The 16,394-nt window shown below is 61.7% G+C and overlaps 20 non-coding genes and 60 pseudogenes across 20 annotated transcripts; all 80 read left to right on the top strand.

Annotated features, from left to right (window-relative positions):
- Positions 1-41: 41 nt before the first annotated feature.
- LOC137548405 (5S ribosomal RNA) lies at positions 42-160 on the top strand (annotated as a pseudogene).
- Positions 161-243: 83 nt separating this feature from the next.
- Positions 244-362, top strand: LOC137548366 (5S ribosomal RNA; annotated as a pseudogene).
- An 83-nt stretch (positions 363-445) lies between these two features.
- On the top strand, positions 446-564 carry LOC137559207 (5S ribosomal RNA; annotated as a pseudogene).
- Positions 565-711: 147 nt separating this feature from the next.
- LOC137547674 (5S ribosomal RNA) lies at positions 712-830 on the top strand (annotated as a pseudogene).
- Positions 831-913: 83 nt separating this feature from the next.
- On the top strand, positions 914-1,032 carry LOC137558380 (5S ribosomal RNA; annotated as a pseudogene).
- Positions 1,033-1,115: 83 nt separating this feature from the next.
- LOC137558378 (5S ribosomal RNA) lies at positions 1,116-1,234 on the top strand (annotated as a pseudogene).
- An 83-nt stretch (positions 1,235-1,317) lies between these two features.
- On the top strand, positions 1,318-1,436 carry LOC137549754 (5S ribosomal RNA). The gene has a single exon (XR_011026850.1). It is a non-coding gene; the product is annotated as a 5S ribosomal RNA (ribosomal RNA).
- An 83-nt stretch (positions 1,437-1,519) lies between these two features.
- Positions 1,520-1,638, top strand: LOC137551036 (5S ribosomal RNA; annotated as a pseudogene).
- Positions 1,639-1,721: 83 nt separating this feature from the next.
- Positions 1,722-1,840, top strand: LOC137557790 (5S ribosomal RNA; annotated as a pseudogene).
- An 83-nt stretch (positions 1,841-1,923) lies between these two features.
- On the top strand, positions 1,924-2,042 carry LOC137558377 (5S ribosomal RNA; annotated as a pseudogene).
- Positions 2,043-2,125: 83 nt separating this feature from the next.
- On the top strand, positions 2,126-2,244 carry LOC137551080 (5S ribosomal RNA; annotated as a pseudogene).
- An 84-nt stretch (positions 2,245-2,328) lies between these two features.
- On the top strand, positions 2,329-2,447 carry LOC137554106 (5S ribosomal RNA). Its single transcript, XR_011027327.1, has one exon. It is a non-coding gene; the product is annotated as a 5S ribosomal RNA (ribosomal RNA).
- Positions 2,448-2,530: 83 nt separating this feature from the next.
- Positions 2,531-2,649, top strand: LOC137559426 (5S ribosomal RNA; annotated as a pseudogene).
- Positions 2,650-2,732: 83 nt separating this feature from the next.
- LOC137547964 (5S ribosomal RNA) lies at positions 2,733-2,851 on the top strand (annotated as a pseudogene).
- Positions 2,852-2,934: 83 nt separating this feature from the next.
- LOC137550588 (5S ribosomal RNA) lies at positions 2,935-3,053 on the top strand (annotated as a pseudogene).
- Positions 3,054-3,136: 83 nt separating this feature from the next.
- Positions 3,137-3,255, top strand: LOC137554095 (5S ribosomal RNA). The gene has a single exon (XR_011027326.1). It is a non-coding gene; the product is annotated as a 5S ribosomal RNA (ribosomal RNA).
- An 83-nt stretch (positions 3,256-3,338) lies between these two features.
- Positions 3,339-3,457, top strand: LOC137554083 (5S ribosomal RNA). The gene has a single exon (XR_011027325.1). It is a non-coding gene; the product is annotated as a 5S ribosomal RNA (ribosomal RNA).
- An 83-nt stretch (positions 3,458-3,540) lies between these two features.
- Positions 3,541-3,659, top strand: LOC137554071 (5S ribosomal RNA). Its single transcript, XR_011027324.1, has one exon. It is a non-coding gene; the product is annotated as a 5S ribosomal RNA (ribosomal RNA).
- Positions 3,660-3,742: 83 nt separating this feature from the next.
- Positions 3,743-3,861, top strand: LOC137554060 (5S ribosomal RNA). Its single transcript, XR_011027323.1, has one exon. It is a non-coding gene; the product is annotated as a 5S ribosomal RNA (ribosomal RNA).
- An 83-nt stretch (positions 3,862-3,944) lies between these two features.
- On the top strand, positions 3,945-4,063 carry LOC137552054 (5S ribosomal RNA; annotated as a pseudogene).
- An 83-nt stretch (positions 4,064-4,146) lies between these two features.
- On the top strand, positions 4,147-4,265 carry LOC137559205 (5S ribosomal RNA; annotated as a pseudogene).
- Positions 4,266-4,348: 83 nt separating this feature from the next.
- LOC137553173 (5S ribosomal RNA) lies at positions 4,349-4,467 on the top strand (annotated as a pseudogene).
- Positions 4,468-4,550: 83 nt separating this feature from the next.
- LOC137548864 (5S ribosomal RNA) lies at positions 4,551-4,669 on the top strand (annotated as a pseudogene).
- An 83-nt stretch (positions 4,670-4,752) lies between these two features.
- LOC137552377 (5S ribosomal RNA) lies at positions 4,753-4,871 on the top strand (annotated as a pseudogene).
- Positions 4,872-4,954: 83 nt separating this feature from the next.
- LOC137559514 (5S ribosomal RNA) lies at positions 4,955-5,073 on the top strand (annotated as a pseudogene).
- An 84-nt stretch (positions 5,074-5,157) lies between these two features.
- LOC137554049 (5S ribosomal RNA) lies at positions 5,158-5,276 on the top strand. The gene has a single exon (XR_011027322.1). It is a non-coding gene; the product is annotated as a 5S ribosomal RNA (ribosomal RNA).
- An 83-nt stretch (positions 5,277-5,359) lies between these two features.
- On the top strand, positions 5,360-5,478 carry LOC137551640 (5S ribosomal RNA; annotated as a pseudogene).
- An 83-nt stretch (positions 5,479-5,561) lies between these two features.
- LOC137555137 (5S ribosomal RNA) lies at positions 5,562-5,680 on the top strand. Its single transcript, XR_011027836.1, has one exon. It is a non-coding gene; the product is annotated as a 5S ribosomal RNA (ribosomal RNA).
- Positions 5,681-5,764: 84 nt separating this feature from the next.
- LOC137549069 (5S ribosomal RNA) lies at positions 5,765-5,883 on the top strand (annotated as a pseudogene).
- An 84-nt stretch (positions 5,884-5,967) lies between these two features.
- On the top strand, positions 5,968-6,086 carry LOC137557939 (5S ribosomal RNA; annotated as a pseudogene).
- Positions 6,087-6,169: 83 nt separating this feature from the next.
- Positions 6,170-6,288, top strand: LOC137549319 (5S ribosomal RNA; annotated as a pseudogene).
- Positions 6,289-6,371: 83 nt separating this feature from the next.
- Positions 6,372-6,489, top strand: LOC137553828 (5S ribosomal RNA; annotated as a pseudogene).
- An 83-nt stretch (positions 6,490-6,572) lies between these two features.
- Positions 6,573-6,691, top strand: LOC137548456 (5S ribosomal RNA; annotated as a pseudogene).
- Positions 6,692-6,774: 83 nt separating this feature from the next.
- On the top strand, positions 6,775-6,893 carry LOC137547776 (5S ribosomal RNA; annotated as a pseudogene).
- Positions 6,894-6,976: 83 nt separating this feature from the next.
- On the top strand, positions 6,977-7,095 carry LOC137548664 (5S ribosomal RNA; annotated as a pseudogene).
- Positions 7,096-7,178: 83 nt separating this feature from the next.
- On the top strand, positions 7,179-7,297 carry LOC137555042 (5S ribosomal RNA). The gene has a single exon (XR_011027748.1). It is a non-coding gene; the product is annotated as a 5S ribosomal RNA (ribosomal RNA).
- An 83-nt stretch (positions 7,298-7,380) lies between these two features.
- LOC137549068 (5S ribosomal RNA) lies at positions 7,381-7,499 on the top strand (annotated as a pseudogene).
- Positions 7,500-7,582: 83 nt separating this feature from the next.
- LOC137557938 (5S ribosomal RNA) lies at positions 7,583-7,701 on the top strand (annotated as a pseudogene).
- Positions 7,702-7,784: 83 nt separating this feature from the next.
- Positions 7,785-7,903, top strand: LOC137549318 (5S ribosomal RNA; annotated as a pseudogene).
- An 83-nt stretch (positions 7,904-7,986) lies between these two features.
- Positions 7,987-8,104, top strand: LOC137553827 (5S ribosomal RNA; annotated as a pseudogene).
- An 84-nt stretch (positions 8,105-8,188) lies between these two features.
- LOC137548455 (5S ribosomal RNA) lies at positions 8,189-8,307 on the top strand (annotated as a pseudogene).
- An 83-nt stretch (positions 8,308-8,390) lies between these two features.
- Positions 8,391-8,509, top strand: LOC137547775 (5S ribosomal RNA; annotated as a pseudogene).
- Positions 8,510-8,592: 83 nt separating this feature from the next.
- Positions 8,593-8,711, top strand: LOC137548663 (5S ribosomal RNA; annotated as a pseudogene).
- Positions 8,712-8,794: 83 nt separating this feature from the next.
- LOC137554037 (5S ribosomal RNA) lies at positions 8,795-8,913 on the top strand. The gene has a single exon (XR_011027321.1). It is a non-coding gene; the product is annotated as a 5S ribosomal RNA (ribosomal RNA).
- Positions 8,914-9,188: 275 nt separating this feature from the next.
- On the top strand, positions 9,189-9,297 carry LOC137554622 (5S ribosomal RNA; annotated as a pseudogene).
- Positions 9,298-9,380: 83 nt separating this feature from the next.
- Positions 9,381-9,499, top strand: LOC137548568 (5S ribosomal RNA; annotated as a pseudogene).
- An 83-nt stretch (positions 9,500-9,582) lies between these two features.
- Positions 9,583-9,701, top strand: LOC137554025 (5S ribosomal RNA). Its single transcript, XR_011027320.1, has one exon. It is a non-coding gene; the product is annotated as a 5S ribosomal RNA (ribosomal RNA).
- An 83-nt stretch (positions 9,702-9,784) lies between these two features.
- LOC137548589 (5S ribosomal RNA) lies at positions 9,785-9,903 on the top strand (annotated as a pseudogene).
- Positions 9,904-9,986: 83 nt separating this feature from the next.
- Positions 9,987-10,105, top strand: LOC137557537 (5S ribosomal RNA; annotated as a pseudogene).
- An 83-nt stretch (positions 10,106-10,188) lies between these two features.
- On the top strand, positions 10,189-10,307 carry LOC137556659 (5S ribosomal RNA). Its single transcript, XR_011029300.1, has one exon. It is a non-coding gene; the product is annotated as a 5S ribosomal RNA (ribosomal RNA).
- An 83-nt stretch (positions 10,308-10,390) lies between these two features.
- On the top strand, positions 10,391-10,509 carry LOC137550597 (5S ribosomal RNA; annotated as a pseudogene).
- Positions 10,510-10,592: 83 nt separating this feature from the next.
- Positions 10,593-10,711, top strand: LOC137559350 (5S ribosomal RNA; annotated as a pseudogene).
- An 83-nt stretch (positions 10,712-10,794) lies between these two features.
- LOC137558063 (5S ribosomal RNA) lies at positions 10,795-10,913 on the top strand (annotated as a pseudogene).
- Positions 10,914-10,996: 83 nt separating this feature from the next.
- On the top strand, positions 10,997-11,115 carry LOC137556559 (5S ribosomal RNA). Its single transcript, XR_011029204.1, has one exon. It is a non-coding gene; the product is annotated as a 5S ribosomal RNA (ribosomal RNA).
- Positions 11,116-11,199: 84 nt separating this feature from the next.
- LOC137552325 (5S ribosomal RNA) lies at positions 11,200-11,318 on the top strand (annotated as a pseudogene).
- Positions 11,319-11,401: 83 nt separating this feature from the next.
- Positions 11,402-11,520, top strand: LOC137558375 (5S ribosomal RNA; annotated as a pseudogene).
- Positions 11,521-11,603: 83 nt separating this feature from the next.
- Positions 11,604-11,722, top strand: LOC137554014 (5S ribosomal RNA). The gene has a single exon (XR_011027319.1). It is a non-coding gene; the product is annotated as a 5S ribosomal RNA (ribosomal RNA).
- An 83-nt stretch (positions 11,723-11,805) lies between these two features.
- LOC137549316 (5S ribosomal RNA) lies at positions 11,806-11,924 on the top strand (annotated as a pseudogene).
- Positions 11,925-12,007: 83 nt separating this feature from the next.
- On the top strand, positions 12,008-12,126 carry LOC137559395 (5S ribosomal RNA; annotated as a pseudogene).
- Positions 12,127-12,209: 83 nt separating this feature from the next.
- Positions 12,210-12,328, top strand: LOC137548863 (5S ribosomal RNA; annotated as a pseudogene).
- Positions 12,329-12,411: 83 nt separating this feature from the next.
- On the top strand, positions 12,412-12,530 carry LOC137549310 (5S ribosomal RNA; annotated as a pseudogene).
- Positions 12,531-12,613: 83 nt separating this feature from the next.
- LOC137552937 (5S ribosomal RNA) lies at positions 12,614-12,732 on the top strand. The gene has a single exon (XR_011027193.1). It is a non-coding gene; the product is annotated as a 5S ribosomal RNA (ribosomal RNA).
- An 83-nt stretch (positions 12,733-12,815) lies between these two features.
- Positions 12,816-12,934, top strand: LOC137550797 (5S ribosomal RNA; annotated as a pseudogene).
- Positions 12,935-13,018: 84 nt separating this feature from the next.
- LOC137551023 (5S ribosomal RNA) lies at positions 13,019-13,137 on the top strand (annotated as a pseudogene).
- An 84-nt stretch (positions 13,138-13,221) lies between these two features.
- On the top strand, positions 13,222-13,330 carry LOC137554621 (5S ribosomal RNA; annotated as a pseudogene).
- An 83-nt stretch (positions 13,331-13,413) lies between these two features.
- On the top strand, positions 13,414-13,532 carry LOC137554003 (5S ribosomal RNA). The gene has a single exon (XR_011027318.1). It is a non-coding gene; the product is annotated as a 5S ribosomal RNA (ribosomal RNA).
- Positions 13,533-13,615: 83 nt separating this feature from the next.
- Positions 13,616-13,734, top strand: LOC137558812 (5S ribosomal RNA; annotated as a pseudogene).
- Positions 13,735-13,817: 83 nt separating this feature from the next.
- On the top strand, positions 13,818-13,936 carry LOC137549250 (5S ribosomal RNA; annotated as a pseudogene).
- An 83-nt stretch (positions 13,937-14,019) lies between these two features.
- LOC137553991 (5S ribosomal RNA) lies at positions 14,020-14,138 on the top strand. Its single transcript, XR_011027316.1, has one exon. It is a non-coding gene; the product is annotated as a 5S ribosomal RNA (ribosomal RNA).
- Positions 14,139-14,223: 85 nt separating this feature from the next.
- Positions 14,224-14,342, top strand: LOC137547695 (5S ribosomal RNA; annotated as a pseudogene).
- Positions 14,343-14,425: 83 nt separating this feature from the next.
- LOC137558062 (5S ribosomal RNA) lies at positions 14,426-14,544 on the top strand (annotated as a pseudogene).
- Positions 14,545-14,627: 83 nt separating this feature from the next.
- LOC137559455 (5S ribosomal RNA) lies at positions 14,628-14,746 on the top strand (annotated as a pseudogene).
- An 83-nt stretch (positions 14,747-14,829) lies between these two features.
- On the top strand, positions 14,830-14,948 carry LOC137553980 (5S ribosomal RNA). The gene has a single exon (XR_011027315.1). It is a non-coding gene; the product is annotated as a 5S ribosomal RNA (ribosomal RNA).
- An 83-nt stretch (positions 14,949-15,031) lies between these two features.
- On the top strand, positions 15,032-15,150 carry LOC137556700 (5S ribosomal RNA). Its single transcript, XR_011029340.1, has one exon. It is a non-coding gene; the product is annotated as a 5S ribosomal RNA (ribosomal RNA).
- Positions 15,151-15,233: 83 nt separating this feature from the next.
- On the top strand, positions 15,234-15,352 carry LOC137558811 (5S ribosomal RNA; annotated as a pseudogene).
- An 83-nt stretch (positions 15,353-15,435) lies between these two features.
- Positions 15,436-15,554, top strand: LOC137549247 (5S ribosomal RNA; annotated as a pseudogene).
- Positions 15,555-15,638: 84 nt separating this feature from the next.
- On the top strand, positions 15,639-15,757 carry LOC137553967 (5S ribosomal RNA). Its single transcript, XR_011027314.1, has one exon. It is a non-coding gene; the product is annotated as a 5S ribosomal RNA (ribosomal RNA).
- An 85-nt stretch (positions 15,758-15,842) lies between these two features.
- LOC137547694 (5S ribosomal RNA) lies at positions 15,843-15,961 on the top strand (annotated as a pseudogene).
- Positions 15,962-16,044: 83 nt separating this feature from the next.
- On the top strand, positions 16,045-16,163 carry LOC137558061 (5S ribosomal RNA; annotated as a pseudogene).
- An 83-nt stretch (positions 16,164-16,246) lies between these two features.
- LOC137559454 (5S ribosomal RNA) lies at positions 16,247-16,365 on the top strand (annotated as a pseudogene).
- Positions 16,366-16,394: the final 29 nt, after the last annotated feature.

Below are 16,394 nucleotides of genomic sequence, written 5' to 3'. Positions count from 1 at the left end.
AAGCCTCACCTTCAAGGCGCCGGAACGGCGCCTTGGAGGTTGCCTGCGGCCACACTAAGCCGAAAGCGCCCGCACTCGTCAGATCGCGGAAGCTAAGCGGCTTCAGGCCTGGTTAGTAGCTGCATGGGAGACCGGCTGTGAACCCCAGGTACTGCAGGCGTTGTTTTGGGTTTGAGGCCCAATGGCTATGAGCACGCGTGGGAAGCCTCACCTTCAAGGCGCCGGAACGTCGCCCTGGAGGTTGCCTGCGGCCACACTAAGCTGAAAGCGCCCGCTCTCGTCAGATCGCGGAAGCTAAGCGGCTTCAGGCCTGGTTAGTAGCTGCATGGGAGACCGGCTGTGAACCCCAGGTGCTGCAGGGGTTTTTTTGGGTTTGAGGCCCAATGGCTATGAGCACGCGTGGGAAGCCTCACCTTCAAGGCGCCGGAACGGCGCCTTGGAAATTGCCTGCGGCCACACTAAGCCGAAAGCGCCCGCTCTCGTCAGATCGCGGAAGCTAAGCGGCTTCAGGCCTGGTTAGTAGCTGCATGGGAGACCGGCTGTGAACCCCAGGTGCGGCAGGCGTTTTTTTGGGTTTGAGGCCCAATGGCTATGAGCACGCGTGGGAAGCCTCACCTTCAAGGCGCCGGAACGGCGCCCTGGAGGTTGCCTGCGGCCACACTAAGCCGGTCTCCCATGCAGCTACTAACCAGGCCTGAAGCCGCTTAGGTTGCCTGCGGCCACACTAAGCCGAAAGCGCCCGCTCTCGTCAGATCGCTGAAGCTAAGCGGCTTCAGGCCTGGTTAGTAGCTGCATGGGAGACCGGCTGTGAACCCCAGGTGCTGCAGGCGTTGTTTTGGGTTTGAGGCCCAATGGCTATGAGCACGCGTGGGAAGCCTCACCTTCAAGGAGCCGGAACGGCGCCCTGGAGGTTGCCTGCGGCCACACTAAGCCGAAAGCGCCCGCTCTCGTCAGATCGCGGAAGCTAAGCGGCTTCAGGCCTGGTTAGTAGCTGCATGGGAGACTGGCTGTGAACCCCAGGTGCTGCAGGCGTTTTTTTGGGTTTGAGGCCCAATGGCTATGAGCATGCGTGGGAAGCCTCACCTTCAAGGCGCCGGAACGGCGCCCTGGAGGTTGCCTGCGGCCACACTAAGCCGAAAGCGCCCGCTCTCGTCAGATCGCGGAAGCTAAGCGGCTTCAGGCCTGGTTAGTAGCTGCATGGGAGACTGGCTGTGAACCCCAGGTGCTGCAGGCGTTGTTTTGGGTTTGAGGCCCAATGGCTATGAGCACGCGTGGGAAGCCTCACCTTCAAGGCGCCGGAACGGCGCCCTGGAGGTTGCCTGCGGCCACACTAAGCCGAAAGCGCCCGCTCTCGTCAGATCGCGGAAGCTAAGCGGCTTCAGGCCTGGTTAGTAGCTGCATGGGAGACCGGCTGTGAACTCCAGGTGCTGCAGGCGTTTTTTTGGGTTTGAGGCCCAATGGCTATGAGCACGCGTGGGAAGCCTCACCTTCAAGGCGCCGAAACGGCGCCTTGGAGGTTGCTTGCGGCCACACTAAGCCGAAAGCGCCCGCTCTCGTCAGATCGCGGAAGCTAAGCAGCTTCAGGCCTGGTTAGTAGCTGCATGGGAGACCGGCTGTGAACCCCAGGTGCGGCAGGCGTTTTTTTGGGTTTGAGGCCCAATGGCTATGAGCACGCGTGGGAAGCCTCACCTTCAAGGCGCCGGAACGGCGCCCTGGAGGTTGCCTGCGGCCACACTAAGCCGAAAGCGCCTGCTCTCGTCAGATCGCGGAAGCTAAGCGGCTTCAGGCCTGGTTAGTAGCTGCATGGGAGACCGGCTGTGAACCCCAGGTGCTGCAGGCGTTGTTTTGGGTTTGAGGCCCAATGGCTATGAGCACGCGTGGGAAGCCTCACCTTCAAGGCGCCGGAACGGCGCCCTGGAGGTTGCCTGCGGCCACACTAAGCCGAAAGCGCCCGCTCTCGTCAGATCGCGGAAGCTAAGCGGCTTCAGGCCTGGTTAGTAGCTGCATGGGAGACTGGCTGTGAACCCCAGGTGCTGCAGGCGGTTTTTTGGGTTTGAGGCCCAATGGCTATGAGCACGCGTGGGAAGCCTCACCTTCAAGGCGCCGGAACGGCGCCTTGGAGGTTGCCTGCGGCCACACTAAGCTGAAAGCGCCCGCTCTCGTCAGATTGCGGAAGCTAAGCGGCTTCAGGCCTGGTTAGTAGCTGCATGGGAGACCGGCTGTGAACCCCAGGTGCAGCAGGCGTTTTTTTTGGGTTTGAGGCCCAATGGCTATGAGCACGCATGGGAAGCCTCACCTTCAAGGCGCCAGAACGGCGCCCTGGAGGTTGCCTGCGGCCACACTAAGCCGAAAGCGCCCGCTCTCGTCAGATCGCGGAAGCTAAGCGGCTTCAGGCCTGGTTAGTAGCTGCATGGGAGACCGGCTGTGAACCCCAGGTGCTGCAGGCGTTGTTTTGGGTTTGAGGCCCAATGGCTATGAGCACGCGTGGGAAGCCTCACCTTCAAGGCGCCGGAACGGCGCCCTGGAGGTTGCCTGCGGCCACACTAAGCCGAAAGCACCCGCTCTCGTCAGATCGCGGAAGCTAAGCGGCTTCAGGCCTGGTTAGTAGCTGCATGGGAGACCGGCTGTGAACCCCAGGTGCGGCAGGTGTTTTTTTGGGTTTGAGGCCCAATGGCTATGAGCACGCGTGGGAAGCCTCACCTTCAAGGCGCCGGAACGGCGCCCTGGAGGTTGCCTGCGGCCACACTAAGCCGAAAGCGCCCGCTCTCGTCAGATCGCGGAAGCTAAGCGGCTTCAGGCCTGGTTAGTAGCTGCATGGGAGACTGGCTGTGAACCCCAGGTGCTGCAGGTGGTTTTTTGGGTTTGAGGCCCAATGGCTATGAGCACGCGTGGGAAGCCTCACCTTCAAGGCGCCGGAACGGCGCCTTGGAGGTTGCTTGCGGCCACACTAAGCCGAAAGCGCCCGCTCTCGTCAGATCGCGGAAGCTAAGCAGCTTCAGGCCTGGTTAGTAGCTGCATGGGAGACCGGCTGTGAACCCCAGGTGCGGCAGGCATTTTTTTGGGTTTGAGGCCCAATGGCTATGAGCACGCGTGGGAAGCCTCACCTTCAAGGCGCCGGAACGGCGCCCTGGAGGTTGCCTGCGGCCACACTAAGCCGAAAGCGCCCGCTCTCGTCAGATCGCGGAAGCTAAGCGGCTTCAGGCCTGGTTAGTAGCTGCATGGGAGACCGGCTGTGAACCCCAGGTGCTGCAGGCGTTGTTTTGGGTTTGAGGCCCAATGGCTATGAGCACGCGTGGGAAGCCTCACCTTCAAGGTGCCGGAACGGCGCCCTGGAGGTTGCCTGCGGCCACACTAAGCCGAAAGCGCCCGCTCTCGTCAGATCGCGGAAGCTAAGCGGCTTCAGGCCTGGTTAGTAGCTGCATGGGAGACCGGCTGTGAACCCCAGGTGCTGCAGGCGTTTTTTTAGGTTTGAGACCCAATGGCTATGAGCACGCGTGGGAAGCCTCACGTTCAAGGCGCCGGAACGGCGCCCTGGAGGTTGCCTGCGGCCACACTAAGCCGAAAGCGCCCGCTCTCGTCAGATCGCGGAAGCTAAGCGGCTTCAGGCCTGGTTAGTAGCTGCATGGGAGACCGGCTGTGAACCCCAGGTGCTGCAGGCGTTTTTTTGGGTTTGAGGCCCAATGGCTATGAGCACGCGTGGGAAGCCTCACCTTCAAGGCGCCGGAACGGCGCCCTGGAGGTTGCCTGCGGCCACACTAAGCCGAAAGCGCCCGCTCTCGTCAGATCGCGGAAGCTAAGCGGCTTCAGGCCTGGTTAGTAGCTGCATGGGAGACCGGCTGTGAACCCCAGGTGCTGCAGGCGGTTTTTTGGGTTTGAGGCCCAATGGCTATGAGCACGCGTGGGAAGCCTCACCTTCAAGGCGCCGGAACGGCGCCTTGGAGGTTGCTTGCGGCCACACTAAGCCGAAAGCGCCCGCTCTCGTCAGATCGCGGAAGCTAAGCAGCTTCAGGCCTGGTTAGTAGCTGCATGGGAGACCGGCTTTGAACCCCAGGTGCGGCAGGCATTTTTTTGGGTTTGAGGCCCAATGGCTATGAGCACGCGTGGGAAGCCTCACCTTCAAGGCGCCGGAACGGCGCCCTGGAGGTTGCCTGCGGCCACACTAAGCCGAAAGCGCCCGCTCTCGTCAGATCGCGGAAGCTAAGCGGCTTCAGGCCTGGTTAGTAGCTGCATGGGAGACCGGCTGTGAACCCCAGGTGCGGCAGGCGTTTTTTTGGGTTTGAGGCCCAATGGCTATGAGCACGCGTGGGAAGCCTCACCTTCAAGGCGCCGGAACGGCGCCCTGGAGGTTGCCTGCGGCCACACTAAGCCGAAAGCGCCCGCTCTCGTCAGATTGTGGAAGCTAAGCGGATTCAGGCCTGGTTAGTAGCTGCATGGGAGACCGGCTGTGAACCCCAGGTGCGGCAGGCGTTTTTTTGGGTTTGAGGCCCAATGGCTATGAGCACGCGTGGGAAGCCTCACCTTCAAGGCGCCGGAACGGCGCCCTGGAGGTTGCCTGCGGCCACACTAAGCCGAAAGCGCCCGCTCTCGTCAGATCGCGGAAGCTAAGCGGCTTCAGGCCTGGTTAGTAGCTGCATGCGAGACCGGCTGTGAACCCCAGGTGCTGCAGGCGGTTTTTTGGGTTTGAGGCCCAATGGCTATGAGCACGCGTGGGAAGCCTCACCTTCAAGGCGCCGGAACGGCGCCTTGGAGGTTGCCTGCGGCCACACTAAGCCGAAAGCGCCCGCTCTCGTCAAATCGCGGAAGCTAAGCGGCTTCAGGCCTGGTTAGTAGCTGCATGGAAGACCGGCTGTGAACCCCAGGTGCGGCAGGCGTTTTTTTGGGTTTGAGGCCCAATGGCTATGAGCACGCGTGGGAAACCTCACCTTCAAGGCGCCGGAACGGCGCAATGGAGGTTGCCTGCGGCCACACTAAGCCGAAAGCGCCCGCTCTCGTCAGATCGCAGAAGCTAAGCGGCTTCAGGCCTGGTTAGTAGCTGCATGGGAGACCGGCTGTGAACCCCAGGTGCTGCAGGCGTTTTTTTTGGGTTTGAGACCCAATGGCTATGAGCACGCGTGGGAAGCCTCACCTTCAAGGCGCCGGAACGGCGCCCTGGAGGTTGCCTGCGGCCACACTAAGCCGAAAGCGCCCGCTCTCGTCAGATCGCGGAAGCTAAGCGGCTTCAGGCCTGGTTAGTAGCTGCATGGGAGACCGGCTGTGAACCCCAGGTGCTGCAGGCGTTTTTTTGGGTTTGAGGCCCAATGGCTATGAGCACGCTTGGGAAGCCTCACCTTCAAGGCGCCGGAACGGCGCCCTGGAGGTTGCCTGCGGCCACACTAAGCCGAAAGCGCCCGCTCTCGTCAGATTGCGGAAGCTATGCGGCTTCAGGCCTGGTTAGTAGCTGCATGGGAGACCGGCTGTGAACCCCAGGTGCTGCAGGTGTTTTTTTGGGTTTGAGACCCAATGGCTATGAGCACGCGTGGGAAGCCTCACCTTCAAGGCGCCGGAACGGCGCCTTGGAGGTTGCCTGCGGCCACACTAAGCCGAAAGCGCCCGCTCTCGTCAGATCGCGGAAGCTAAGCGGCTTCAGGCCTGGTTAGTAGCTGAATGGGAGACCGGCTGTGAACCCCAGGTGCTGCAGGCGTTTTTTTTGGGTTTGAGGCCTAATGGCTATGAGCACGCGTGGGAAGCCTCACCTTCAAGGAGCCGGAACGGCGCCCTGGAGGTTGCCTGCGGCCACACTAAGCCGAAAGCGCCCGCTCTCGTCAGATCGCGGAAGCTAAGTTGCTTCAGGCCTGGTTAGTAGCTGCATGGGAGACCGGCTGTGAACTCCAGGTGCTGCAGGCGTTTTTTTTGGGTTTGAGACCCAATGGCTATGAGCACGCGTGGGAAGCCTCACCTTCAAGGCGCCGGAACGGCGCCCTGGAGGTTGCCTGCGGCCACACTAAGCCGAAATCGCCCGCTCTCGTCAGATCGCGGAAGCTAAGCGGCTTCAGGCCTGGTTAGTAGCTGCATGGGAGACCGGCTGTGAACCCCAGGTGCTGCAGGCGTTGTTTTGGGTTTGAGGCCCAATGGCTATGAGCACGCGTGGGAAGCCTCACCTTCAAGGCGCCGGAACGGCTCCCTGGAGGTTGCTTGCGGCCACACTAAGCCGAAAGTGCCCGCTCTCGTCAGATCGTGGAAGCTAAGCGGCTTCAGGCCTGGTTAGTAGCTGCATGGGAGACCGGCTGTGAACCCCAGGTGCTGCAGGCGGTTTTTTGGGTTTGAGGCCCAATGTCTATGAGCACGCGTGGGAAGCCTCACCTTCAAGGCGCCGGAACGGCGCCTTGGAGGTTGCCTGCGGCCACACTAAGCGAAAGCGCCTGCTCTCGTCAGATCGCGGAAGCTAAGCGGCTTCAGGCCTGGTTAGTAGCTGCATGGGAGACCGGCTGTGAACCCCAGGTGCGGCAGGCGTTTTTTTGGGTTTGAGGCCCAATGGCTATGAGCACGCGTGGGAAGCCTCACCTTCAAGGCGCCGGAACGGCGCCCTGGAGGTTGCCTGCGGCCACACTAAGCCGAAAGCGCCCGCTCTCGTCAGATCGCGGAAGCTAAGCGGCTTCAGGCCTGGTTAGTAGCTGCATGGGAGACGGGCTGTGAACCCCAGGTGCTGCAGGCGTTGTTTTGGGTTTGAGGCCCAATGGCTATGAGCACGCGTGGGAAGCCTCACCTTCAAGGCGCCGGAACGGCGCCTTGGAGGTTGCCTGCAGCCACACTAAGCCGAAAGCGCCCGCTCTCGTCAGATCGCGGAAGCTAAGCGGCTTCAGGCCTGGATAGTAGCTGCATGGGAGACCGGCTGTGAACCCCAGGTGCGGCAGGCGTTTTTTTGGGTTTGAGGCCCAATGGCTATGAGCACGCGTGGGAAGCCTCACCTTCAAGGCGCTGGAACGGCGCCCTGGAGGATGCCTGCGGCCACACTAAGCCGAAAGCGCCCGCTCTCGTCAGATCGCAGAAGCTAAGCGGCTTCAGGCCTGGTTAGTAGCTGCATGGGAGACCAGCTGTGAACCCCAGGTGCTGCAGGTGTTTTTTTGGGTTTGAGACCCAATGGCTATGAGCACGCGTGGGAAGCCTCACCTTCAAGGCGCCGGAACGGCGCCCTGGAGGTTGCCTGCGGCCACACTAAGCCGAAAGCGCCCGCTCTCGTCAGATCGCGGAAGCTAAGCGGCTTCAGGCCTGGTTAGTAGCTGAATGGGAGACCGGCTGTGAACCCCAGGTGCTGCAGGCGTTTTTTTGGGTTTGAGGCCTAATGGCTATGAGCACGCGTGGGAAGCCTCACCTTCAAGGAGCCGGAACGGCGCCCTGGAGGTTGCCTGCGGCCACACTAAGCCGAAAGCGCCCGCTCTCGTCAGATCGCGGAAGCTAAGTTGCTTCAGGCCTGGTTAGTAGCTGCATGGGAGACCGGCTGTGAACTCCAGGTGCTGCAGGCGTTTTTTTGGGTTTGAGACCCAATGGCTATGAGCACGCGTGGGAAGCCTCACCTTCAAGGCGCCGGAACGGCGCCCTGGAGGTTGCCTGCGGCCACACTAAGCCGAAATCGCCCGCTCTCGTCAGATCGCGGAAGCTAAGCGGCTTCAGGCCTGGTTAGTAGCTGCATGGGAGACCGGCTGTGAACCCCAGGTGCTGCAGGCGTTGTTTTGGGTTTGAGGCCCAATGGCTATGAGCACGCGTGGGAAGCCTCACCTTCAAGGCGCCGGAACGGCTCCCTGGAGGTTGCTTGCGGCCACACTAAGCCGAAAGTGCCCGCTCTCGTCAGATCGTGGAAGCTAAGCGGCTTCAGGCCTGGTTAGTAGCTGCATGGGAGACCGGCTGTGAACCCCAGGTGCTGCAGGCGGTTTTTTGGGTTTGAGGCCCAATGTCTATGAGCACGCGTGGGAAGCCTCACCTTCAAGGCGCCGGAACGGCGCCTTGGAGGTTGCCTGCGGCCACACTAAGCGAAAGCGCCTGCTCTCGTCAGATCGCGGAAGCTAAGCGGCTTCAGGCCTGGTTAGTAGCTGCATGGGAGACCGGCTGTGAACCCCAGGTGCGGCAGGCGTTTTTTTTGGGTTTGAGGCCCAATGGCTATGAGCACGCGTGGGAAGCCTCACCTTCAAGGCGCCGGAACGGCGCCCTGGAGGTTGCCTGCGGCCACACTAAGCCGAAAGCGCCCGCTCTCGTCAGATCGCGGAAGCTAAGCGGCTTCAGGCCTGGTTAGTAGCTGCATGGGAGACGGGCTGTGAACCCCAGGTGCTGCAGGCGTTGTTTTGGGTTTGAGGCCCAATGGCTATGAGCACGCGTGGGAAGCCTCACCTTCAAGGCGCCGGAACGGCGCCTTGGAGGTTGCCTGCAGCCACACTAAGCCGAAAGCGCCCGCTCTCGTCAGATCGCGGAAGCTAAGCGGCTTCAGGCCTGGATAGTAGCTGCATGGGAGACCGGCTGTGAACCCCAGGTGCGGCAGGCGTTTTTTTGGGTTTGAGGCCCAATGGCTATGAGCACGCGTGGGAAGCCTCACCTTCAAGGCGCTGGAACGGCGCCCTGGAGGATGCCTGCGGCCACACTAAGCCGAAAGCGCCCGCTCTCGTCAGATCGCAGAAGCTAAGCGGCTTCAGGCCTGGTTAGTAGCTGCATGGGAGACCAGCTGTGAACCCCAGGTGCTGCAGGTGTTTTTTTGGGTTTGAGACCCAATGGCTATGAGCACGCGTGGGAAGCCTCACCTTCAAGGCGCCGGAACGGCGCCCTGGAGGTTGCCTGCGGCCACACTAAGCCGAAAGCGCCCGCTCTCGTCAGATCGCGGAAGCTAAGCGGCTTCAGGCCTGGTTAGTAGCTGCATGGGAGACCGGCTGTGAACCCCAGGTGCTGCAGGCGTTTTTTGGGGTTTGAGGCCCAATGGCTATGAGCACGCGTGGGAAGCCTCACCTTCAAGGCGCCGGAACGGCGCCCTGGAGGTTGCCTGCGGCCACACTAAGCTGAAAGCGTCAGATCGCGGAAGCTAAGCGGCTTCAGGCCTGGTTAGTAGCTGCATGGGAGACCGGCTGTGAACCCCAGGTGCGGCAGGCGTTTTTTTGGGTTTGAGACCCAATGGCTATGAGCACGCGTGCGAAGCCTCACCTTCAAGGCGCCGGAACGGCGCTCTGGAGGTTGCCTGCGGCCACACTAAGCCGAAAGCGTCAGATCGCGGAAGCTAAGCGGCTTCAGGCCTGGTTAGTAGCTGCATGGGAGACCGGCTGTGAACCCCAGGTGCTGCAGGCCTTGTTTTGGGTTTGAGGCCCAATGGCTATGAGCACGCGTGGGAAGCCTCACCTTCAAGGCGCCGGAACGGCGCCCTGGAGGTTGCCTGCGGCCACACTAAGCCGAAAGCGCCCGCTCTCGTCAGATCGCGGAAGCTAAGCGGCTTCAGGCCTGGTTAGCAGCTGCATGGGAGACCGGCTGTGAACCCCAGGTGCTGCAGGCGTTGTTTTGGGTTTGAGGCCCAATGGCTATGAGCACGCGTGAGAAGCCTCACCTTCAAGGCGCCGGAACGGCGCCCTGGAGGTTGCCTGCGGCCACACTAAGCCGAAAGCGCCCGCTCTCGTCAGATCGCGGAAGCTAAGCGGCTTCAGGCCTGGTTAGTAGCTGCATGGGAGACCGGCTGTGAACCCCAGGTGCTGCAGGCGGTTTTTTGGGTTTGAGGCCCAATGGCTATGAGCACGCGTGGGAAGCCTCACCTTCAAGGCGCCGGAACGGCGCCTTGGAGGTTGCCTGCGGCCACACTAAGCCTAAAGCGCCCGCTCTCGTCAGATCGCGGAAGCTAAGCGGCTTCAGGCCTGGTTAGTAGCTGCATGGGAGACCGGCTGTGAACCCCAGGTGCGGCAGGCGTTTTTTTGGGTTTGAGGCCCAATGGCTATGAGCACGCGTGGGAAGCCTCACCTTCAAGGCGCCGGAACGGCGCCCTGGAGGTTGCCTGCGGCCACACTAAGCCGAAAGTGCCCGCTCTCGTCAGATCGCGGAAGCTAAGCGGCTTCAGGCCTGGTTAGTAGCTGCATGGGAGACCGGCTGTGAACCCCAGGTGCTGCAGGCGTTGTTTTGGGTTTGAGGCCCAATGGCTATGAGCACGCGTGGGAAGCCTCACCTTCAAGGCGCCGGAACGGCGCCCTGGAGGTTGCCTGCGGCCACACTAAGCCGAAAACGCCCGCTCTCGTCAGATCGCGGAAGCTAAGCGGCTTCAGGCCTGGTTAGTAGCTGCATGGGAGACCGGCTGTGAACCCCAGGTGCTGCAGGCGTTGTTTTGGGTTTGAGGCCCAATGGCTATGAGCACGCGTGGGAAGCCTCACCTTCAAGGCGCCGGAACGGCGCCCTGGAGGTTGTCTGCGGCCACACTAAGCCGAAAGCGCCCGCTCTTGTCAGATCGCGGAAGCTAAGCGGCTTCAGGCCTGGTTAGTAGCTGCATGGGAGACTGGCTGTGAACCCCAGGTGCTGCAGGCGGTTTTTTGGGTTTGAGGCCCAATGGCTATGAGCACGCGTGGGAAGCCTCACCTTCAAGGCGCCGGAACGGCGCCTTGGAGGTTGCCTGCGGCCACACTAAGCCGAAAGCGCCCGCTCTCGTCAGATCGCGGAAGCTAAGCGGCTTCAGGCCTGGTTAGTAGCTGCATGGGAGACCGGCTGTGAACCCCAGGTGCAGCAGGCGTTTTTTTGGGTTTGAGGCCCAATGGCTATGAGCACGCATGGGAAGCCTCACCTTCAAGGCGCCAGAACGGCGCCCTGGAGGTTGCCTGCGGCCACACTAAGCCGAAAGCGCCCGCTCTCGTCAGATCGCGGAAGCTAAGTGGCTTCAGGCCTGGTTAGTAGCTGCATGGGAGACCGGCTGTGAACCCCAGGTGCTGCAGGCGTTGTTTTGGGTTTGAGGCCCAATGGCTATGAGCACGCGTGGGAAGCCTCACCTTCAAGGCGCCGGAACGGCGCCCTGGAGGTTGCCTGCGGCCACACTAAGCCGAAAGCACCCGTTCTCGTCAGATCGCGGAAGCTAAGCGGCTTCAGGCCTGGTTAGTAGCTGCATGGGAGACCGGCTGTGAACCCCAGGTGCTGCAGGCGTTTTTTTTGGGTTTGAGACCCAATGGCTATGAGCACGCGTGGGAAGCCTCACCTTCAAGGCGCCGGATCGGCGCCCTGGAGGTTGCCTGCGGCCACACTAAGCCGAAAGCGCCCGCACTCGTCAGATCGCGGAAGCTAAGCGGCTTCAGGCCTGGTTAGTAGCTGCATGGGAGACCGGCTGTGAACCCCAGGTGGGGCAGGCGTTTTTTTGGGTTTGAGGCCCAATGGCTATGAGCACGCGTGGGAAGCCTCACCTTCAAGGCGCCGGAACGGCGCCCTGGAGGTTGCCTGCGGCCACACTAAGCCGAAAGCGCCCGCTCTCGTCAGATCGCGGAAGCTAAGCGGCTTCAGGCCTGGTTAGTAGCTGCATGGGAGACTGGCTGTGAACCCCAGGTGCTGCAGGCGGTTTTTTGGGTTTGAGGCCCAATGGCTATGAGCACGCGTGGTAAGCCTCACCTTCAAGGCGCCGGAACGGCGCCCTGGAGGTTGCCTGCGGCCACACTAAGCCGAAAGCGCCCGCTCTCGTCAGATCGCGGAAGCTAAGCGGCTTCAGGCCTGGTTAGTAGCTGCATGGGAGACCGGCTGTGAACCCCAGGTGCTGCAGGCGTTGTTTTGGGTTTGAGGCCCAATGGCTATGAGCACGCGTGGGAAGCCTCACCTTCAAGGCGCCGGAACGGCGCCCTGGAGGTTGCCTGCGGCCACACTAAGCCGAAAGCGCCCGCTCTCGTCAGATTGCGGAAGCTAAGCGACTTCAGGCCTGGTTAGTAGCTGCATGGGAGACCGGCTGTGAACCCCAGGTGCTGCAGGCGGTTTTTTGGGTTTGAGGCCCAATGGCTATGAGCACGCGTGGGAAGCCTCACCTTCAAGGCGCCGTAACGGCGCCTTGAAGGTTGCCTGCGGCCACACTAAGCCGAAAGCGCCCGCTCTCGTTAGATCGCGGAAGCTAAGCGGCTTCAGGCCTGGTTAGTAGCTGCATGGGAGACCGGCTGTGAACCCCAGGTGCGGCAGGCATTTTTTTGGGTTTGAGGCCCAATGGCTATGAGCACGCGTGGGAAGCCTCACCTTCAAGGCGCCGGAACGGCGCCCTGGAGGTTGCCTGCGGCCACACTAAGCCGAAAGCGCCCGCTCTCGTCAGATCGCGGAAGCTAAGCGGCTTCAGGCCTGGTTAGTAGCTGCATGCGAGACCGGCTGTGAACCCCAGGTGCTGCAGGCGGTTTTTTGGGTTTGAGGCCCAATGGCTATGAGCACGCGTGGGAAGCCTCACCTTCAAGGCGCCGGAACGGCGCCTTGGAGGTTGCCTGCGGCCACACTAAGCCGAAAGCGCCCGCTCTCGTCAGATCGCGGAAGCTAAGCGGCTTCAGGCCTGGTTAGTAGCTGCATGGAAGACCGGCTGTGAACCCCAGGTGCAGCAGGCGTTTTTTTGGGTTTGAGGCCCAATGGCTATGAGCACGCGTGGGAAGCCTCACCTTCAAGGCGCCGGAACGGCGCCCTGGAGGTTGCCTGCGGCCACACTAAGCCGAAAGCGCCCGCTCTCGTCAGAACGCGGAAGCTAAGCGGCTTCAGGCCTGGTTAGTAGCTGCATGGGAGACCGGCTGTGAACCCCAGGTGCTGCAGGCGTTTTTTTGGGTTTGAGGCCCAATGGCTATGAGCACGCGTGGGAAGCCTCACCTTCAAGGCGCCGGAACGGCGCCCTGGAGGTTGCCTGCGGCCACACTAAGCTGAAAGTGCCCGCTCTCGTCAGATCGCGGAAGCTAAGTGGCTTCAGGCCTGTTTAGTAGCTGCATGGGAGACCGGCTGTGAACCCCAGGTGCTGCAGGCGTTTTTTTTGGGTTTGAGGCCCAATGGCTATGAGCACGCGTGGGAAGCCTCACCTTCAAGGCGCCGGAACGGCGCCCTGGAGGTTGCCTGCGGCCACACTAAGCCGAAAGCGCCCGCTCTCGTCAGATGGCGGAAGCTAAGCGGCTTCAGGCCTGGTTAGTAGCTGCATGGGAGACCGGCTGTGAACCCCAGGTGCGGCAGGCGTTTTTTTTGGGTTTGAGACCCAATGGCTATGAGCACGCGTGCGAAGCCTCACCTTCAAGGCGCCGGAACAGCGCTCTGGAGGTTGCCTGCGGCCACACTAAGCCGAAAGCGTCAGATCGCGGAAGCTAAGCGGCTTCAGGCCTGGTTAGTAGCTGCATGGGAGACCGGCTGTGAACCCCAGGTGCTGCAGGCCTTGTTTTGGGTTTGAGGCCCAATGGCTATGAGCACGCGTGGGAAGCCTCACCTTCAAGGCGCCGGAGCGGCGCCCTGGAGGTTGCCTGCGGCCACACTAAGCCGAAAGCGCCCGCTCTCGTCAGATCGCGGAAGCTAAGCGGCTTCAGGCCTGGTTAGTAGCTGCATGGGAGACCGGCTGTGAACCCCAGGTGCTGCAGGCGTTTTTTTGGGTTTGAGGCCCAATGGCTATGAGCACGCGTGGGAAGCCTCACCTTCAAGGCGCCGTAACGGCGCCTTGAAGGTTGCCTGCGGCCACACTAAGCCGAAAGCGCCCGCTCTCGTCAGATTGCGGAAGCTAAGCGGCTTCAGGCCTGGTTAGTAGCTGCATGGGAGACCGGCTGTGAACCCCAGGTGCTGCAGGCGTTGTTTTGGGTTTGAGGCCCAATGGCTATGAGCACGCGTGGGAAGCCTCACCTTCAAGGCGCCGGAACGGCGCCCTGGAGGTTGCCTGCGGCCACACTAAGCCGGAAGCGCCCGCTCTCGTCAGATCGCGGAAGCTAAGCGGCTTCAGGCCTGGTTAGTAGCTGCATGGGAGACTGGCTGTGAACCCCAGGTGCGGCAGGCGTTTTTTTGGGTTTGAGGCCCAATGGCTATTAGCACGCATGGGAAGCCTCACCTTCAAGGCGCCGGAACGGCGCCCTGGAGGTTGCCTGCGGCCACACTAAGCCGAAAGCGCCCGCTCTCGTCAGATCGCGGAAGCTAAGCGGCTTCAGGCCTGGTTAGTAGCTGCATGGGAGACCGGCTGTGAACCCCAGGTGCTGCAGGCGTTGTTTTGGGTTTGAGGCCCAATGGCTATGAGCACGCGTGGGAAGCCTCACCTTCAAGGCGCCAGGGAACGGCGCCCTGGAGGTTGCCTGCGGCCACACTAAGCCGAAAGCGCCCGCTCTCGTCAGATCGCGGAAGCTAAGCGGCTTCAGGCCTGGTTAGTAGCTGCATGGGAGACCGGCTGTGAACCCCAGGTTCTGCAGGCGGTTTTTTGGGTTTGAGGCCCAATGGCTATGAGCACGCGTGGGAAGCCTCACCTTCAAGGCGCCGGAACGGCGCCTTGGAGGTTGCCTGCGGCCACACTAAGCCGAAAGCGCCCGCTCTCGTCAGATCGCGGAAGCTAAGTGGCTTCAGGCCTGGTTAGTAGCTGCATGGGAGACCGGCTGTGAACCCCAGGTGCTGCAGGCGTTGTTTTGGGTTTGAGGCCCAATGGCTATGAGCACGCGTGGGAAGCCTCACCTTCAAGGCGCCGGAACGGCGCCCTGGAGGTTGCCTGCGGCCACACTAAGCCGAAAGCGCCCGGTCTCGTCAGATCGCGGAAGCTAAGCGGCTTCAGGCCTGGTTAGTAGCTGCATGGGAGACCGGCTGTGAACCCCAGGTGCTGCAGGCGGTTTTTTGGGTTTGAGGCCCAATGGCTATGAGCACGCGTGGGAAGCCTCACCTTCAAGGCGCCGGAACGGCGCCCTGGAGGTTGCCTGCGGCCACACTAAGCCGAAAGCGCCCGCTCTCGTCAGATCGCGGAAGCTAAGCGGCTTCAGGCCTGGTTAGTAGCTGCATGGGAGACCGGCTGTGAACCCCAGGTGCTGCAGGCGGTTTTTTGGGTTTGAGGCCCAATGGCTATGAGCACGCGTGGGAAGCCTCACCTTCAAGGCGCCGGAACGGCGCCTTGGAGGTTGCCTGCGGCCACACTAAGCCGAAAGCGCCCGCTCTCGTCAGATCGCGGAAGCTAAGCGGCTTCAGGCCTGATTAGTAGCTGCATGGGAGACCGGCTGTGAACCCCAGGTGCTGCAGGCGTTTTTTTGGGTTTGAGGCCCAATGGCTATGAGCACGCGTGGGAAGCCTCACCTTCAAGGCGCCGTAACGGCGCCTTGAAGGTTGCCTGCGGCCACACTAAGCCGAAAGCGCCCGCTCTCGTCAGATTGCGGAAGCTAAGCGGCTTCAGGCCTGGTTAGTAGCTGCATGGGAGACCGGCTGTGAACCCCAGGTGCTGCAGGCGTTGTTTTGGGTTTGAGGCCCAATGGCTATGAGCACGCGTGGGAAGCCTCACCTTCAAGGCGCCGGAACGGCGCCCTGGAGGTTGCCTGCGGCCACACTAAGCCGGAAGCGCCCGCTCTCGTCAGATCGCGGAAGCTAAGCGGCTTCAGGCCTGGTTAGTAGCTGCATGGGAGACTGGCTGTGAACCCCAGGTGCGGCAGGCGTTTTTTTTGGGTTTGAGGCCCAATGGCTATGAGCACGCATGGGAAGCCTCACCTTCAAGGCGCCGGAACGGCGCCCTGGAGGTTGCCTGCGGCCACACTAAGCCGAAAGCGCCCGCTCTCGTCAGATCGCGGAAGCTAAGCGGCTTCAGGCCTGGTTAGTAGCTGCATGGGAGACCGGCTGTGAACCCCAGGTGCTGCAGGCGTTGTTTTGGGTTTGAGGCCCAATGGCTATGAGCACGCGTGGGAAGCCTCACCTTCAAGGCGCCAGGGAACGGCGCCCTGGAGGTTGCCTGCGGCCACACTAAGCCGAAAGCGCCCGCTCTCGTCAGATCGCGGAAGCTAAGCGGCTTCAGGCCTGGTTAGTAGCTGCATGGGAGACCGGCTGTGAACCCCAGGTTCTGCAGGCGGTTTTTTGGGTTTGAGGCCCAATGGCTATGAGCACGCGTGGGAAGCCTCACCTTCAAGGCGCCGGAACGGCGCCTTGGAGGTTGCCTGCGGCCACACTAAGCCGAAAGCGCCCGCTCTCGTCAGATCGCGGAAGCTAAGTGGCTTCAGGCCTGGTTAGTAGCTGCATGGGAGACCGGCTGTGAACCCCAGGTGCTGCAGGCGTTGTTTTGGGTTTGAGGCCCAATGGCTATGAGCACGCGTGGGAAGCCTCACCTTCAAGGCGCCGGAACGGCGCCCTGGAGGTTGCCTGCGGCCACACTAAGCCGAAAGCGCCCGGTCTCGTCAGATCGCGGAAGCTAAGCGGCTTCAGGCCTGGTTAGTAGCTGCATGGGAGACCGGCTGTGAACCCCAGGTGCTGCAGGCGGTTTTTTGGGTTTGAGGCCCAATGGCTAT

Source organism: Hyperolius riggenbachi, chromosome 2 (genome assembly GCF_040937935.1).
Source record: "Hyperolius riggenbachi isolate aHypRig1 chromosome 2, aHypRig1.pri, whole genome shotgun sequence".
Classification (NCBI taxonomy): Eukaryota; Metazoa; Chordata; class Amphibia; order Anura; family Hyperoliidae; genus Hyperolius; species Hyperolius riggenbachi.
This window is presented reverse-complemented; position numbering and strand designations above follow the sequence as displayed.